Source organism: Psammomys obesus, unplaced genomic scaffold (assembly GCF_907164565.1).
Source record: "Psammomys obesus unplaced genomic scaffold, mPsaObe1.curated_primary_1811, whole genome shotgun sequence".
In the NCBI taxonomy this organism is placed as follows: Eukaryota; Metazoa; Chordata; class Mammalia; order Rodentia; family Muridae; genus Psammomys; species Psammomys obesus.
Window position 1 is genome coordinate 7,525,213 of NW_026585580.1, and position 16,944 is coordinate 7,542,156.

A 16,944-nucleotide genomic window follows, 5' to 3' on the forward strand; every position below is an offset into this window, starting at 1 on the left:
GTAGTCTTTCAGGAAATGCAAATTAATACAACCCTGAGATTACACCTTACACCCATCAGAATGGCTAAGTTAAAAAATTTAAGGGATGGTGCATGCTGGAGAGGTTGTGAAGAAAGGGGAACCCTCTTCCATTGCTGAGGGTAAGGTAACCTTTTACAACCACTTTGGAAATCAATCTGGCACTTTCTCAGAAAATTAAGAATAGTGCTACTTCAAGATCCAGCTAAACCACTCCTAGGCATATACCCAAAAGATGCATCATATTTCAATAAGGACATTTGCTCAGCTATGTTCATAACAACTTTATGTGTAATAGCCAGAATCTGGAAGCAATTTATATGTCCCCCAGTGGAGGAATGGATACAGAAAGTATGGTACATTTACACAATGGAATACTACTCAGCAATTAAAAACAAGGAAATTGTGAAATTTGCAGGCAAATGGTGGGAACTAGAAAAGATCATCCTGAGTGAGGTAACAAGATGCAAAAAGACACATGTGTGGTATATACTCACTTATAAGATGATATTAGACATATAATATAGGATAAACATACTAAAATCTACAGTCCTAAAGAAGCCAAACAACAAGGCAAACCCTAGGGAAGATCCTTAATCCTCATTCAGATGGGCAAATAAGATTGACATCAGAAGTAGAAGACAAGACAGGAAAAGGGCAGTAGCCTTTCACAGAGGACCTCTGAAAGATTCTACCCTACATGGTATCGAAGAAGATTGTGAGACTCATAGCCAAACTTTGGGCAGAGTGCCAGAATCCTTACAGAAGAAGAGGAAGATAAAAAGTCCTGGAGGAGACAGGAACTCTACAAGGATAACACTGAGAGCCAAAAATCCTGAGTCCAGGAGGGCTTGCAGAGACAGGTACTCCAACCAAGATCATGCATGGGTAGGACCTAGAGCCCCTGTTCAGAGCAAGCCCATAGGCTACTCAGTTTCCATTGGGTTTCCTTGTAAGGGGTCCTGGGGCTGTCTCTGACATTAATCAAATGGCAGGCTCTCTGTTCACCTCCTCCTTGGGGGTGCAACCTTGCCAGGCCACAGGGGAAGATGATGCAAACAGTCCTGATGAGTCCTGAGAGATCAGGGTCAGATAGAAGGGGAGGAGGACCTCCACTATCAGGGGACTAGGGAAAGGGCTTAGGGGGAGAAGGGAGAGAGGGTGGGTGTCACTGGGAGGAGATGAGGGAGGGGCTGCAGTGGGGATACTAAGGGAATAAATTGAAATAAATAAATAAATAAATAGATAGATAAATAAAAAACGTTTTTTTAAAGGAAATGCAAAAACATATTAGTTTACACAAATTGTGTCCACCTTCAAACAATATAGTACATTAATTCTTTTACTATATTTCCTGTGACACCAATATTTTGCAATCAGAGATTGTCATCTGTGAGAAAATTTGTAGATTTCATGTCTGTTTTGAAATAGGGACATGTTTAACTGACAACCACTATCTTTGTGAGATCACCCTCTGAGCTAACAGTGTTGAAATAAACTTACAATTAGCCTCTTAAACAGAAACACATGATCATTTATTTTATCATGATCATAAAATGCTATTCTCTAGAGTTAACAACCCTTAATGGCAGAATAGCTGTCAGTTTATTAACTGAATCCCCCACAGAGGTACATTTGGTAAGAGAGCAAAGACTCCTTAGCCTAGCTAGTGCGGAAGTTCTTGAGAGAGGGTGATATGAATGCTGTTTCCCAAATAACACAGCAAAATGAAGCTACTAAGAAAAAAAAAAGTATTTCATTAAAAAAAAAGTAATCTATTTCCTTGGACTAATTAGGAAATTTATGGATCCTTGGTTTTAATACCTGGCCACAGAAATTATCACTGGAGGAGATTTTGAAACAAAGGTGATGATCCTCCACCCCAAACCAGGAAATCATAGCTGTGTTGAGATGGACATATGGACTTAGAACAACTATTAACAATGGGCTAAATGCTTCCAATATATGCACTGAGAAATAGTTTTCTTGCTAAATGGCAGACCAAATTAGATGCTTCAGTTCTTGACGTTTTTATTATTGATTTCTCTTTGTTTCTCTGTAAGAATGTTTCACATGTCTGATTGTTTCAAGAGATGTATTTTTTGATAGCTAGACATGGGTAGCTGACAGAACTCTGCTGATGACAATGTAACAGCAGATGTATTTCTGTTAAGAAATGGAGAAAATATGAATTCAAATTTCTCCTGGGCAACTCAGCTTTGAGTAAATATAGACAAGTCTGTGGGTAGCAATAAAATAGCAAACACAATTTTTTCAGGACATATAGGTTATAAAGTGAAAATTGCTTATGGATAAACCAATGCTGTGCAATTTTAATCAAAGTAATCTAAGTAAATTTAATCATTATCATTTCATGAATCTGTGGTCAAAGCTCATTAGAATGAACTGAGGATCAGAAAACTAAGAATTATTTAACTCATATATGAGACTCCAAATGGCTTGGGTTGTCTATAAATAATCAGAGAAACATCAAACTAATTTTGAATGACAGAATTAAAATTCAGTCATACAATTTTTCTTATAAAATTTTTTTCTTAGTAAAGCTTCAAAATATAGACTCTACAACAAAATGACAAAAAATGAATAAAATTACACGTTTTATGTACTGTGAGTTTTTTTTTTATGACTTCTGCTTGTTGTCATTAAGATCTTATTTTGTTTCCTCATGAACTATAATTGAGAGGGAATTTTAAAACCAATCTGAAGAGTTCACATGGGGTGCATTAATTTTATCAGCAGTAAAATTATTTTAATTAACCAATTTTTCTACCAACCAAGTGAAGTGTCTTACACGCCCAATCAATTCTTGCCAATGTGATTACTCAACAAGGAAGAGATTGTGATTAATTAGAAGGAGACCCTTCAAGGACAATTGGCCCACAGTGCACAACTTGAGAAAAGAGCTGACATGCCCTGTTTCTTTCACTCTCATCATCTATGTTAATTATATGTACTCTTAGACTTGAGAAAGCAGCTCCTGCCATTTGATAATAAGTTAGGAGGCAAAATAAGACAATGCAAATCACAGAGCAAAAAGAACAGAGATGCATGCTCTCAGAGATGATGGTAAAGCAGGCTACTACTGCTGCTTAGTTATTTAAATCGAACCTAAGGGAATGAAATATCCAAGACAGATAGTGACGTTTGCCACAGTGCACAGTGGTTTCTCCATTTTTGAATTGTTTTCTCATATCAGTCTTTAATTCTACATTATTTTTTATAGTATTGGATCCTATATGAATTAGAAGAGCTAATGATACTAGTTAAAATATATTCATCATAAATTGTTTTTAAATTAATGATTAACCAAGGAAATAGAAAATCTAAGCAATTCTTCTGAAAATAAAGTATTTTTATATATAGATTTAGAGTTTTTAAGACCTTAAAATATAAAATAAAAATAATTTTAAGGAAAAAATAAACAATGTCGTTTAAAGCTTTGTTTATTCTTGGTTCTGTTGCTCTCCTTGTGGAGCTCCTGTCCCTTCCAGGTCTTTCTGTCTTCCCCGTCTTTCATAGGATTCCCTACACTCTACCCAAAGTTTGGCTATGAGTCTCAGCATCTGCTTTGCTACCTTGGAGGGTAGAGTCCCATGGAAGTAACCCATGGAAGTTCAATGTCAAGTGGGTACCATAGTAAGGGGAACAGGAACCATTTGTGACATGAACTCAGTGGCTGGCTCTTTGATCACCTCCCCCCTGAAGGGTAAGCAGACTTGCTAGGCCAAATAGGAAGACAATGCAGACAGTCCTGATAGGCCAAGGTCAGGTGTGGGGGGGAGGAGGACCTTCCTTATCAGTGAATTTGGAGAGGGGCATGGGAGGAGATGAGGGAGGGAGGGTAGGATTGGGAGGGAATGAAGGCGGTGACTACAGCTGGGATACCAAGTGGATATACTGTAATTAATATAAAAAATAAAATCAAATTAAAAAATAAAGCTTTCTTTTTTTTATCTTATACTCAAAAGGGTTTCAAAAATGAAAATTTCCTAACCTTCATTACATAAATGAATAAATGTTAGTAATAAGCATTCAAAAACAAAATAACATAATGACAAATTTTATTTGATGAAACCAACAATAAAATGCACAAAAACATTTTTGTAAATGTAGGTAGGTGTTGATTACACTTTCCACAGCAAGGATGTATTTACAAACCAGGGATGCACTTACAGGGTTGTGTATGGAACCACTGATGTTAGAACAAAAGAATAATTGTAGTTGTGAAATGAACTTTGGATGTGCCCAGTGTTTGATTAAATGAATTATAAAGTAAAAAGAATGTGACCCACAAAATGTGCTGCATCTTAGCTACAATTGTTTTTTTTTTTTTAATTCTATTTACTTAATGTTCATATTTTTGGAAACCTAGTTTTTTTCTTTGTTTTTGTTTTCTTGTTTTGTTTGTTGGTTTGTTTGTTTGTTTGTTTGTTTGTTTTTTTGGTGTGGTTTTGTTTGGCTTTTAGTTTGCAATGTGATCTGAAGTTTCATCCTATTGGGAATTTAGAGAAAGATAGTTTCCTTCTTGGCGATAGTTACTTTTTACTTTTTTTCTAAGCTGGATTTTTTTTCCATTTATGTTACCCTCTTTATTAGTTTAGCAATTTGTAATTGTTTTGTTTTATTTCCTAATTGATTTTATTGACATTATATCTCATCTCTTGATTTAATGTACTAAGCTTACACGTGTTTCAACTTATAAGCAATATATTAATGCTTTCTGAAATATCTTTATTTTACTAGCATATTTAATCTACAAAATTATGGGACTCATTTGGACAAGTTATAAATGCATATGCCATACTTTGATTAAACTTACCTCCCGTTAATTTTTAATAATCATAACAAGGCAGCAAAGTTACAATTGAGAATGCCATGATTTCTGATTAGATTACTAGCTTCCTTGCTGTATTCAGGTTATGTGTTATATTTCAAAATGAACAATGCATAGAGAGAAATCTTAGAGTTATTTTGGATATTGAGGCTATTCCTGATATTTTGAATCTTTTAATTTTCTCCATTCTATGTCATGTATTTTATAAGATTCTTTATTTTTTTCATTTAAAAAACTAAATATCATAAATGCTTTATTGGTCAAAAAAGAATATCTTTGAATTTATGCCTTCGGAAACACATGTATGTATACAATGTATATTCATTATATCTATCATTTTTCATATCCTCTCAAACCTCTCCTTTGCAAGGCTGTATCATTTTTCTGTTTATAATCTATTTATTTAATCATGTAGCACTAAACATACTTAGTGCAGTCCATGTGCATGAAGATAGTGAATATTGTAAATATTGGATGAAAACCAGTATGGGGCTATCTCCATACCTGTCCTCAAGTTATAACTACAGAGCAGTATTAATAACAACTGCATTGTACTAGCATAGAGATAGGCTGGTTGAGCAAGAGAATCAAATCAAACACCCAGAAATAAATCCACATACATAGGCACAACTTTTTTTTTTTTTTTCTGACAAGGGAACTACAAACATACAATGGAAAAAAAGACAGCATTTTCAACAAAAGTTGATGGTATAACTGGATGTCTACATGTAGAAAAGTTCAAATAGATCCATATTTATCACCCTGAACAAAAATCAAGTCCAAGTGTATCAAAGACCTTAACATAAGACTAGATATACTATATCTTCTAGAGGAGAAAAAGGGTAAGAGCCTTGAACTCATCACCACAAGAGACAACTTCCTGAACAGAACACCAACAACACAGATTCTAAGATCAACAATCAATAAATGGGACCTCATGAAACTGAAAGGCTTCTATAATTAAAAGACACAACCAATAAAATGAAATGGCAGTCCACAGATTAGGATCTTCACCAATACTACACCAAACAAAGGGCTAATACCCAGAATATATAAAGAACTCAAGAAATTAAAAACCTGGACTGGAGAGATGACTGAGCAGTTAAGAGCACTGCTTGCTCTTCCAGAAGTTCAATTCTCATCAGCCACATGCTATCTTACAACCATCTATAATAAGATATGGTGCCTTCTTCTGGCATACAGTTATAAATGACCACAGAGTACTCATATACATAAAAAATAAAATAAATAAGAAATGAGAAATTAAAAACCATCAAACTAAATGTCCTTAGTCATCAGGAAAAGGTAAATCAAAACAACTCTGAGCTTCCATCTTACACCTGTCAGAATGGCTAAGATCAAAAAGTCACATGACAACACATGCTTGAGAGGAGGTGGATAAAGGTGAATCCTCCTCCATTGCTAGTGGTATTGCAAACTTGTACAGTCACTTTAGAAATCAAGCTGCCATTTTCTCCAAAAACTGGGAAGAGCGTACCTCAAGACACAGCTAGTTCACTCTTGGGTTTACAGTGGTACAATGCTCCACCATACAACAAGGATATTTGCTCAACTGTGTTCATTGCAATTTTTTTTAATTTTTTTATTCATAGCATCTTTATTAGTAATAGCCCAACACTGGAAACAACCTAGATGACCCTCAAACAAAGAATAGATAAAGATGCTGTGGTACATTTACACAATGGAATACAATTCGGCCATTAAAAACAAGGAAATCATGAAATTTGCACGCAAATGGTTGCAACTGGAAAAGAGCATCCTGAGTGAGGTACCACAGACCCAGAAAAACACACATGGTATATAACCACTTAGAAGTGGATTTTAGTCATATAGTACAGGATAGACAGACATATTGCAAAGCACAGATCCTAAGAAGATAACTCCGGTGTGCATCTTAGGTTTCCTGATAGCATTTCCTTAGCAGGCTACAGGGGAGAAAGATGAACTCAGTCCTCTTGTGAATAGATGAGCTGGAGAATAGGGGAGCGCCCTGTTCTGAGGAATAGAGTAAAAGGGATGTTGGGGGGGCTGGTGAGACTGAGAGAAGAGGGAAAGCCTATGACCAAGATGTAAATGGAATTAAGTGGTAAAAAACGAAAGCACTGGAAATAAAAAGTTTCAGTGAGAATGCACGTGGGGGGATATGGGAAAATATAGAGAAGGGATGCATTAACCAAACAGTAAATGTATGTGTTTGAACTATCAGGACCTATTAGTCGGTAAGAACATTTAGGAATAAGTATGCGGTTTTTTAAACCAGATATATGCTGTATTCACTGACAATTTTGTTCCCAGATGTCACTACCAGGAATGGGATATTTCTCTGTGAGCCACAGGTAAGGGAGGCCCATGAGTAAAAAGCAAGATTATTTCATTGCAGGGTATAGATAAATCAGCTTCAAACTGACTAGGGAACTTCTTTTCTATTGACTATCTTTCACAGTGCTGTAATGGGCTATGCATGCTCCTAACAGGGGAAGGCGATAATTGTTCGTCTTTGAATGTTACAACACCAACCTGAAGACCAAAATGTCCTTTCCTTCTTGACTTAGCCTCCAAAACTTTTATTTATTTATGTATCTATTTATCTATCTATTTATTATTTATTTATTTATATTATTAGTTACATTTTATTAACTCTGTATCCCAGCTATATCCCGCTCCCTCATTCCCTCCCAATCCCACCCTTCCTCCCTACTCTCCTCCCTGCTCCTTTCCAAGTCCACTGATAGGAGCTTTATCATGAGGTAATATTGCTTTTATTTTTTACCAATTATGATTATTTATGTCAGCTTTTTTATCTCCTCTTGTGCTACAAGTATTGGATTTAATTTTTTTTTCTTACACTCTCCAAATATCTCTCTCCTCCTTCTTTATTTCATTATCAAATACATTCACCTATATTCAGATCTTAGGAGGCCCTGAATAGTGGAGTAAGGAAGTAAACTGTAGCTTCAGCTAAATAAGGATTTCTTGCCTACGAAAAAAATGTAATTAATAATAATAATAATAATAATAATAATAATAATATAATCAACATTGAGAAAATCACAGGTCATCAAACTATATTTTTGCATTTTATTTTGTTTTATTAATTACACTTTATTCATTTTGTCAGAGAAAGACACAGAGAGAGATTTTGAAATTTTAATCAAGGGTTTTTGTCTATGAATGCTCATGTTCAATTTGCTACTGAGCTGCAGAACCATTGCTTTTTATTCTTTGCTTTGTTTTTTTAATTCTTTTTTTGTTTTGTTTTGTTTTCTTTTTTAATTTTTTATTAATTACACTTTATTCATTTTGTATCCCCCATAAGCCCCTCCCTCCTCCCCTCCCGATCCCACCCTCCCTCCCCTTTCTGCATGCATGCCACTTCCCAAGTCCACTGATAGGGGAGGTTCTCCTCTTCTTTCTGATCTTAGTCTATCAGTTCTCATCAAAAGTGGCTGCATTGTCCTCTACCGTGGCCTGGTAAAGCTGCTCACCCCTCAGGAGGAAGTGATCAACGAGCAGGCCAATCAGATTATGTCACAGGCAGTCCCTCTTCCCATTACTATGTAACCCACTTGGGCACTGAACTGCCATGGGCTACATCTGTGCAAGGGTTCTAGGTTATCTCCATGAATAGTCCTTGGTTGGAGTATGAGTCTCTGGGAAGTACCCTGTGTTCAAATTATCTTGTTCTGTTGCTCTCCTTGTGGAGTTCCAGTCCCCTCCAGCTCTTACTATTTCCCACTTCTTACATAAAATTCCATTCACTCTGCCCATCAGTTGTCCATCAGACTATTTTATGTTTATAAAACACACATATATATACACACACAAATATACATACACACACACACACACATATATATACACACACAAATATACATACACACACATATATATATATATACACACAAATATACATATACACACACACATATATACACACATATTTATGACACTATTCTACTTGGAAGCTCAGTGCTTCCTCATAGACTATTTATTAAAATCCATAGATAATTTATTAACATTCTAATGAAGGTGCTATGTTTTCTTTCCAAATTTATCACCAAATGGTTTGATAGCTAACAATTATTTTTAAAATAAAAGTTTTGTTTTCAAATTTTACATGAAATATTACTTTATGGTTCTTATGTCATTATTTGAATTTTAGCAATGTTATTATTCAGTTATTTTGTCATTCAATTCTGGCTTTCAGAGTTTTAAAAGGCATATTTTAGTCTTTCAGTTTTCATAATAACTTTTCAATTGGAAGGCTGTTTTCTTGGTATTGGTGTATGTGTACGTTATTTTTTTATGTCTTGTTCAAATTTAATATTGTAGATATTTAAAAGTTCATTTATGGGAGATATTTTTATATTTACCTTTACATGAAACCTGTTAACTCTTCTGAATGATTCAATATGAATTAAACATAAAGAGAGTATTTTAAATTTGCTTTGCTTTTTATCTTCTGTAGGTGTATAGATTTCAGTATGTTTATCCTATCTTATAGGTCTATATAAGTGAGTATATACTATGTGTGTCTTTCTCCTTCTGAGATACCTCACTCAGAATGATTTTTTTCTAGATCCCACCATTTGCCTGCAAATTTCATGATTTCCTTGTTTTTAATTGCTCAGTAGTATTCCATTGTGTAAAAATACCACAATTTCTGTATCCATTCCTCCGTTGATGGACATCTGTGTGGTTTCCAGGTTCTGGCTATTACGAATAAAGCTGATAAGAATATGGCTGAGTAAATGTCCTTGATGTGTATTTGAGCATCTTTTGGATATATGCCTAGAAGTGGTATAGCTGGATCTTGAGGAAGTCCTATTTCTAATTGTTTGAGAAAGAGCCAGATTGGTTTCCAAAGCAGTTGTACAAGTTTACATTCCCACCAACAATGGAGGTGGGTTCCTCTTTCTCCACAGCCTCTCCAGCATGTGTTGTCACTTGAGTTTTTGATCCTAGCCATTATGATGGGTGTAAGGTGAAATCTCATGTTCAATTCGATTTGCATCTGTCTGATGGCTAAGGACATTGAGCATCTCTTTAAGTGTTTCTCTGCTGGGTAAGATGATCAACCCTCACTTAGAAAGACAACGGGATGGACATTGGATGTAAGAGAAAACAAGTAACATGACAGTAGCCCACCACTGAGGGCCCCTGAAAGACTTTATCCGGCAGTGTATCTAAGCAGATACTGAGACTCATAATCAAACCTCCAGCAGATTGCAGAGAAACATAAGAAAGAAGGAGGAGTTAGTATGACCTAAAGAGGATAGGAGCTCCACAAGGACCAAATATATCTGGGCCCAGGGGTCTTGTCTGAGACTTTATCTCCAACCAAGGACCATGTATGGATATAACCTAGAACCCTTGCTTGGATGTAGGCCATGGTAGCTCAATATCCAAATGGGTTCCCTAGTAGGGGGAACAGGGACTATTTCTGACATGAACTCAGTGGCTGGCTCTTTGACTTCCCCCCACCTCTAAGGGAGAAGCAGCCCTGCTAGGCCACAGAGGAGGACTTTGCAACCAGGCTTGAAGATACCTGATAAGCTAGGGTTAGATGAAAGGGGAGGAAGTCCTACTCTATCAGTGGACTTGGAAAGGGACAGGGAAATATAAGGGAGGTAGGGTGAGATTGGGAGGGAATGAAGGAGCAGGATACAGCTGGGATACAAAGTTAATAAACGGTAACTAATATTAAAAAATAAAAAATAAATAAATAATAAATTTGCTTTGTTTTTTAAATGATTGGAGCAGTGTTCTTTGTTCTTACTTCAACATGCTCTGAAATGCAGATTTCAGTTTTCATAGATCCAAATGTGGTTATTTTTCATCAGTAAAACATACCGCAAATTTGTATATTGTATACTTTTTTAAATTTTATTTTAATGATATATTTTTATTTTAATGAAAATTTATTTGAAATCATGTTTTATATATATATATATAAAACATGATTTCAAATCATATATTCAAATTATATATATATATACCACTGTCTTCTTCTCTTTCCTTCCACCAATCCTTGTCATAGGCCTATATTCTCTTTCTCAAAATCATGGCCTCATTTTCAATCAGAATATCAACGAAAACTGTTCATTCTTAAAATGCTACCTGCATGTATATTTTTGGAGGACTCCTTGGTGTTGGATAACCAAGACTGGGCTCTTTTCTGGGAAAGACATTTTTTCCAGCTCCTAACATCCCCATGTTGGCCCTTGTTGTTTGGGTAGGGCTGCAACCCTGTGAGCTCTCCTTTTCTGTGTTAGCATGCTCATTAGTGTTTGCTGCTCAGGTCCTGCCAAGCAAGTTGTGTTGATGAGACCTCATGACTATATATATATATATATATATATATATATATATATATATATTACTATTTATATATTTATATGAATACACATTATTTATACTAGTGTGTTTCCATATTTATACAACCTTATTAAGAAAATAATTTATTTTATTATTCAAATAAATACTACAGAATCATTTCAGCTTTTGTCAACATGTCTTAAAGTCCTTCACCTTTTTGAGCCTTCAAGGCGACTTAGCATACAGAAGACCATGCTGCACAAGATAGGCAACCTGAATTCCATTCCAGAGGAAGATATAAGAAAAAAAACAGTTCCAGAAAATTGGCTCTAGCTGCTACATGTATGCTGAGGTACATGAACATACTCCTCCACTCAAATGATATGTTTGAATAAATATTAAATAAACATAAATATATATGTTTATTTAATATTTTTAGATATTTAATGAAGTTGTGATTTTATGTTCTATAATTTATAAATAATTTAATTAATATGCATTCACTTTACATGTGTATATTTGTCAACAATGAAGACATAACAACTCACAAGGATGATTAAGTCAATGCTTTTAAGTGTAAGATATATTTATCATTATAAATATACATTCTAAATATATTATATAAATATATTACAAGTATATATTTTAAATAAATAAATACATATATTGTAAACATATATTTATACTATATGTAGTATAATAAGTATATTATATTATGGTATATTTATATATTTATGTAATATATTTTATACTTTGTAAGTATATTGAATACATTTATAATATATGAAATATATTTATATATTAGAAACATATTCGATCCTTTTTTATTTTTGATTTTAATTTCAGTATCCAAGTGGGTTCTCTAATAATGGCAACAGGGACTATCTTTGACATGAACTCAGTGGCTGGCTCTTTGACCTCCCCACCCCTGAGGGAGGAACAGCCTTGCTAAGCCAAAGAGGAGGGTATTGCAGCCAGTCTGAAGAGACCTGATAAGCTAAGGTCAGATGGAAGGGGAGGAGGACCTCCCCTATCAGTGGACTTAGAGAGGAGCAGGGAGGAGATGAGGGAAGGAGAGTAGGATTGGGAGGGAATGAGGGAGTGGGCTACAACTGGGAAACAAGTAAAAAAAAAAAAAAACTGTAATATAAAAATTTTAAGTTCATTTATACATTGAGTTATTATCATTTATTCAGTTTTTATCCCCACTGCAGCCCCCTCTCTCATCTCCTCCCAGTGCCACCCATCCTCCCTCTTCTTCCACTATGCCCTTTCCCCAGTCCATTGATAATGGTGGACCTCCTCCCCTTCTTCCGACCCTAGCTTATCAGGTCTCAACAAGACTGGTTGCATCATCTTTCTCTGTGGCCTGGCAAGGATGCACCCCTAGGGGGAGGTGATTAAAGAGTCAGCCACTGATTTCATGTCAGAGACAACCCCTGTACCCCTTACTAGGAAACCCACTTGGAAACTGAGCAGCCAATGGGCTTCCTTTAAACAGGGGTTCTAGGTCCTCTCCATGCATGGTTCTTGGTTGGAGTATCATGCAAGTCTCCCATGGGCCCAGGTAGTTTGGCTCTGTCATTCTCCTTGTGGAGTTCTGTCCCTTCCATGTACTTCTATCTCCCTCTTCATCCATAAGGATTCCAGCACTCTGCCCAAAGTTTGGCTATGTGTCTCACAATCTCCTTCGATATTCTAGTGTTTAATTCTTTCAGATGTCCTCTGTGGAAGGCTCCTCTCCTGTTCCTTGTCTTCTCGTACTTCCCATGTCAATCCTGTTTGCCCTTCTGAATGAGTATTTCATATCTTCCCTAGGGTGCTCCTAGTTGTTTAGCTTCTTTAGGACTATAGATTTTAATATGTATATCCTATATTATATGGCTAATATTCACTTATAAGTGAATATATATCATATATGTCTTTCTGCTTCTAGTTCCCACCATTTGCCTGCAAATTTCATGATTTCCTTGTTTTTAATTGCTGAGATGTGTTCCACTGTGTAAATGTACCATACTTTCTGTATCCATTCCCCAATTGAGGGACATCTAAGTTGTTTTCAGGTTCTGGCTTTTACAAATAAAGCTGCTATGAATATATTTGAGCAAACTTCCTTATTGAATAGTGGAGCATTTGGCAGTATATTCCCAGGAGGAATATAGCTGGGCCTTGAGGTAACACTATTCCTAATTGAGAAAGTGCCATATTGATTCCCAAAGTGGTTGTACATGGTTACATTTCCACCAGCAATGGAGGAGGGTTATCCTTTCTCAACAACCTCTCTAGCATGTGTTGTCACATGAGTTTTTGATCTTAGCCATTCTAATGGGTGTGCGGTGAAATCTCAGGGTCTTTTTAATTTTCATTTCCCAAATGTCTTAGGATGTTGAGCTATTTTTAAGTGTTTATCTGTCATTTGATATTCCACTGCTGAGAATGTTCTGTTCAGCTTTATACCCCATTTTTTAATTAGATTACTTGGTTTGTTGGTGTTTATCTTCTTCAATTCTTTTTGTCTAAAGTTTTAATTTTTTTTTAATAATTACAGTTTATTCACTTTGTATTCCAGCTGTAGCCCCCTCCCTCATCCCTCTCTATCTCACCATCCCTCCCTCATTTCCTCCCATTCCCCTTCCCTAGTCTACTGATAGGGCAGGTCCTCCTTCTCTTTCATCTGACCCTAGCCTATCAGGTCTCATCAGGAGTGGCAGCATTGTCTTCCTCTGGCCTTTTAAGGCTGCTCCCTCCTTGGGGGGTGGGGGGGTGATTAAAGAGCCAGCCACTAAGTTCCTTGCAGAGTCAGTCCCTATTTCCCTTACTATGGAATCCATTTGGACACTGAGCTGCCCTGGGCTACATCTGTGTAGTGGTACTAAGTCATCTCTATGCATTGTCCTTGGTTAGAGTATCAGTCTCACAAAAGACTCCTGTGCCCAGATTTTTGGTTTTGTTGCCCTCCTTGTGGAGCTGTTCAGTTCTTTATATATTGTGAATATTAGCCCTCTTTCTTTCAGATATAGGGTTGGTGAAGATCCTTTCCCAATCTGTAGGCTGTCGTTTTGTTCTGATGACAGTGTTCTTTGCTTACAGAAGCTTTTCACTTTCATAGGTCCTATTTATTGGTTGTTGATCTTAAGAATCTGAGCTGTTGGTGTTCTGTGCAGGAAGTTGTCTCCTGTATAAATTTGCTTTGCAGAAGCTTTTCCGTTTCATGAGGCCCCATTTATTGTTTGTTGATATTAGAGCCTGGAATGTCAGTATTCTCTTCTGAAATTTGTGTCCTGTGCCAGTGAGTTCAAGGGTCTTCTCACTTTTTCTTCTAACAGCGTTAGAGTGTCATTATCATGATATGCTTTATGATATGCAGTAAAAGCCTTAAATTATATCCTCTATTTACATTTCATATCAAAGTTTCTTATAACAATAGTTTGTTTTAAAAGTCTGTTTAAGGAATATAAGCATACGTTCTCAAATAAAAGTTGCTCATACCATTATTAAAGATAACTTGATTGACTATATTCAATATCACTGTAATTTATCATTGGTGATTACAGTCAACTTATCACATCATGTTTGGTGTTGTGATCTGTAGCATCTCAGTGATACATTTCAGACATTACTCAATTTTGTTTCTTGTTTTTTGTTGTTGTTTTGTTTTGAGACAGGGTTTCTCGGTGTAACCCAGGCTATCCTGGACCACTTTGCAGTCCAGGCTGGCCTCAAACTCACAGAGAGCTACCTGCCTTTGCCACTGAGAGCGCTGAGATTAAAGGCATGATCCACCATGCCTGGCTCAGACCATCAACTCGCATCACTACAGGTACTTAAGAATAATACCCTAAGCAGATTATCCTTTATTAAAAAATGTAGTAACTTTTACATCATATTTTCTAATCAACAGCAATTTGATGGAAAAAATAGTTTTATAAAGTGAAATTACATTATTTGGCATTTTTCAAGCATTAGATAACTCTTCTGAAATATTTTAAGTAAGATAAATTCTTTACTAATGCTTACATAAAATTTCCCATACTCATACAAGATTTTTAAAAGATCATAACTTCATTTTTTGTCAAATGTCCTATTAACCCAGTGTTATTTTTACATAAAAGAATGGTATTATTCATATATGTTAATATCAATCTCTATTATTTAAATATTTTGCAATAGTAAAAGATATGTATAATCATATTTAATTTTATTTACTTATTAATGTTTTGTTCAATAGGCCCCAAATGTTTTCACAACATAAAGTTATTTCTAAAAAATCTATTCTAAAAAACCCATGCAAAATAGAAAAAAAAGAGCAAGCAAAGAGGAATTAGATTCAGACAGACACAAAAATCATAGTAAAAATTATTTCTCTCCTCAAAAAGTATGAGACATTGAAATGAATTATACTATACATACACACTATTTCCTATTCACAGAAAAGTTACTATGGACAGTTTATGCAATAACTCACATACTCTCTTGAGCCATATAATTAAAAACATAGTGCTTATTAATCCCAGGAGAATGAAAAGAATCCAGTGAGTTTATTCATTAAATATCATAATCTACTTTAGACACACCGGGTAGACAATCTTCTCCTGAGGGTTTCCTTTTTTGTGCTAAGGCATCTGTCAAATGAACAATCTTATTCATGTTAAAATTTCCCCAGAGCAGACAATGCAATTACCCATTATCCTTTGAGAAATAACACCAATTAGAGGAATATGCACAAGAATTTTAATATGAAGGAAAGACTACGTGGTGTCAAGCTATAAGACATGGAGAACTCCTGAGTACTTGCATCAATCAGAACTTGTTAAATGACGCATTTCAGACCCTCCAAAACCAATCAGTCAGTCTCCACTGGCAAAAACTGTTCAAACCAACTTTTTTAAAGTAACAAGAACAAGACTTGGGTCAGAGGAAACAGGAGGAGGACCTTCCCTATCATTGGACTGGGGGAGACGAAGAGGGAGGGAGGGTGAGATTGGGAGGGGATAGTGGAGGTGGCTACAGCTGGGTTACAAAGTGAATAAACTATAATTAATAAAAATAAAAAATAAATACTGAGCCATCTCTCAAAAAAAAAAAAGAAAAGAAAAAAAGAAAGAAAAGAAAAAGAAATTGAAGACTGATGGGCCCAGCCGAACACATTACTTATTTAGATCACATGTGATGAACTCTTGAGACGTATGCTCGTCCTGCTCCAACTGACTTCCTTGAAAAAGAGAGCAAGGGATGAATGCGGTGTTATGAGCGTATTACCCTACCCATCATGATGTTGATACAAGAAAGTCGCTTGTGCCTGGAGTTTCAAACAAGGTAAAATTAAACAATAAGCAACACTTTAAAAACACATGCTTCTTTAAAGATGAAATAAAGTACTTGAAAATTGATTTTAAGAAATCTGTTTTGGGATGTGATACTCTACCATTGCAAGTATTATTTTGATAGAATAGCTAATGTAGTCAGGGTGAGTGCACTGTTTGCTACGCAGACTTCTGGGCCGTGACAATGAATGTGTCTTAAGGTTTCTATTGCAGTGATAAAATGTCATGGCCAAAAGGAACTTGGGGAGTTTATTTCATCTTAAAGCCTGTAACGCATTAACCAAAAAGGGCATAAGCTCAACATAAGAACCTAGAGGCTGCTGTCATGTCTATTATATTCCCTGTTTGGTGAGGAAGATTCATTAGTCCCCTTCAGCCCTCCTTGTTATTTAGCCTCTCTTGGTCTGT